We start from the raw sequence: 3,448 nt of genomic DNA on the forward strand, positions 1-3,448 counted from the left end.
ATGTGAAAGCAGTAAAGAAAGAGGGGAGTAGGTACATATCAGAGGCCGTCCAAAGAAGAGAAAGAAGATGGCCCTGCGGCCCTTGTGTTGCACAAAGAGATCCGCGAGACCGTCCACTAAAGCTCGATCCATACGCAGCTACGGCAACGTGGCTCCACGCCTCGAAATCGTTTTTCGTCGTTGTAAATTGCAAGCCAGCTACTATCGTCATCATCGTTGTAATCGAATATTGCTTTTTTCTCTTTTTTTTATATAATAGCAATTTCTATACTCTTCATAGATCTTATTTTGATCTGTTTTATTTTCGATCATATAGATAAGTAAACACATATATGTAGTTTTTGCACGATTTAACATTAAAAATTGATTATTTTATAAATAGATATCTAAAAATATAATTTGGAATAGTTTGACAATTTAACACGATTCCACAGATCGATGTGATCAACACAGATTCCATCTGTCTTTCTATACTTTATTCGTTCTGTGTATTCTACCGGTTTTCATATATGTGTACACATTACACACTCCCCGCAAAGTAGATGAAATATCATCGTGTATCGTATTACAATGTTACCCAGCATCGATATATAACTCCTGCGATGCAGGAGTATTTCGAAGAACATATGTTTCAAGGTGCAAAGCGCATTAGCGATAAAACTGTCTTGTTTCGAAGGTGAACTTTGAAGTATGAGATTCCCTAGAAACTAGGAAGAGGCTTTGGATTCCGAAACTGTGTCAAGGTTACAATAAATATATTCACATCGCTCTCTCTCTCTCTTTCCTCTCTCAACGGGATCAATCTTCATTAATTTTTAATATAATTTTTATTACGTGTTACATGTGTCAAGTAACAACATCAATATCTGAATATATAAACATATATATTTACATGTTTTCGAATAGATCGGCTTGAAAGTTATCAAATCTTAATGCCTAGTTATTCTTGAAAGTATTTACTTTTCGCTTGACTATAAATCTCATATTTACGGGTCTCGTGAACCAGAGAAGTTTTGCTTGTAAACATGCATAAACGTATGTAATATATATGTATATATCCAAAAAAAATATTCAACGAATGTACATATATTTATACCATATATATTTTCACGTGTGCGTAAATTACGGTGATTCTGTTTTCTCTGTATGCATTTTGATCTTACCTGGTTGAAAACTATCAAAAATTATGTATCAGATTGATCGCGAAATTCGTGCAGAAGCTATTACGAGACATTATCTCGCGCAGGTGTTTGGTTGAGGATCGTGCGCGCGACAGAAATTCACATACACGGTAAGAAGAGAACATTCGTTAGGCTTTCACGAGTTAAGCTAGATAGCCGCAGGCATTGCGTACGATCTCCGGCGCGTATCGCATCTACTTGGACAACGTGCCTTTTTTCCCTTTCTCTCTCTTCTTTCTTCCCCCTCTTCGTCGCCTCCTTCCGCCGTCCACTGCTCTCTACCTTCTCCCTCCCAAGCCAAGTATCCCTTCCATCGTCTAGTAAGCGGCATCGAGGAACTTTTCTTCTCCCTTTCGCTCTCGCTGTGTCTTTTGCTTTCTCTCTCTCTCCCCCTTTTCCTTTTCTTCTTTCTTTACGCGTCGTGGTTCGCGAGGTACGCGACCGAACACCAACGATTCCTCTCTTTCTTTAGATGGGAAACGACTGTCCTCCAATATTTTTGATCCGACATAACGGACGAAATTGAATACAACGAACGAAATGCGAGCACCACTATAGCAAGAAAGATAGACGATGGGATTTTTGTGAATATCACTTTGATTTGACGAATTTTATTTAATATGCATATCAAAATGAATAATTGTATAATTGCATATATTGCAATTATGAGAGAATGATTAGCAAATGATAATCGATTATTTTTAACAGCAAAATGAAATTTCTCACCATATATTAATTAACATATTTTATAACCAAAATAATACATAGAATTACGAATACTATTAATATGACGCGAATGAATTCTCGATTACTTACATTAAAATCATAAGGAAATTTCTCGATCGTATACACGTATATACATCAGAGAATTATCTTAACGGATATTGGCAATGCCCGTTGTAATCTGAATGGAACTAAGACAATCACTTCTCTTTCTTCGGATAAGAAATGAGCGTCCACCAATGCCCTCGAGTGGGCGCAACAGAGACGAGAACAACGATGAGAGTGTGAGCAGTTGTAATGAGTTTCCTCAAAGTCCCTCTATTTCCAAGATTACATCGGAAGGAAGAGATATACATAGTTGCATGCGCGTTAGCTCTTTTCCTCCGTTTGCTATACTGCATCAACTTCAGTGAGATGTAAATAAGGAAACGTATTATTACGCGATCCAACTAATTGCATATTACGATAGCTGACGTGGAAATGCATAATCATACGTGACGTGGTAAATCTGTGAGGATAGTAGCGATTTAATGATTATACATTGATGTTTAAGATGGAGGTAGATAGAATACATCGATGCTGAAAACAAGATGAAGTACTTGTGAATGCGAATCTGGCAAGAGGTGTTCGTTGAGGAATCGAATCGGTTAAAAAATAGACACCCGTTAGTTCGTTGGGTCGTGCAGACCGTACAGACTGTTCAGAGGCCAATTAACGTAGTTACAGAGAGCAGAGTTCGAGAACAGTGGAGGTTTTATTACGATTACGACAGAAGGGGTAACGAGGTAACTGTATCAACGTTATCGCAGTTATCCGTGCTTATAGCAATAATCCGTTTATGTGTCGTTGCCCAAAGGAAAATAACTAAAAGGTATACAGCACTTTTCTTAAATCATCGAGTCAATATTTTTATCTATTTTAATTTAATAAATGTTATTATACGTTTCTTCGTATTTCCTGCAAAAAATCATAATTTTAATATTAGTATTTTACGATGTTCATTTGAATTTTTTATATATCAATCATCACATAAAGAATATTTTTTTTTATCATAACTTAAATTTAATTAATTGTACAATAACATTCGATTCAACTAATTTCAACAAAAGAAAAATATCATCGTAAAATAAATTATCGTTCAAGAATGTGAATACGATCGAAAACAAAAGCACCGTAATTCTCTGTTCAAATTATATACTGTGCGAGAAAAAACGCAAGGCGTATTATACGATATGTATTGGTTATTCATTGTTCGTATCGCTATAAATCGATGGACACCCGTTAGATGTTGTAGCGAGGGGAGGCGGGCCAGGTGGTCCGTCGGTGCGAATATCCATTATAGATTCGGCGGAGTGTAGCTGTCGTACGATCCTACTCATTTTCCATGTATTCGTGCGGCGTATTTCTGGCATCGATGAGTGTAGGTCTATCGTATTGGTAAGAGGTTATGCTTGTGTCAGTAGAAGAGGCGGGTTAGTTCACGAGGGCGCCTGTGTCGGCGCTCGCGGCGCCACCGGTTCATTCCGCCATCGGCGCCCGCGACG

The 3,448-nt window shown here is 37.6% G+C and overlaps 1 long non-coding RNA gene across 1 annotated transcript in view; it reads right to left on the minus strand.

The window, feature by feature from the left end:
- The window catches only part of LOC102679108, a 2,764-nt gene extending 941 nt beyond the window's left edge, over window positions 1–1,823 (minus strand). The window contains exon 1 of the long non-coding RNA XR_421674.2: window positions 1,164–1,823. This is a non-coding gene — a long non-coding RNA (uncharacterized LOC102679108). The remainder of the gene's footprint in view (window positions 1–1,163) is intronic.
- Between the last annotated feature and the right edge of the window lie 1,625 nt (window positions 1,824–3,448).

The sequence above is a fragment of the Apis dorsata genome, unplaced genomic scaffold (assembly GCF_000469605.1).
Source record: "Apis dorsata unplaced genomic scaffold, Apis dorsata 1.3 scaffold_199, whole genome shotgun sequence".
Taxonomy (NCBI): Eukaryota; Metazoa; Arthropoda; class Insecta; order Hymenoptera; family Apidae; genus Apis; species Apis dorsata.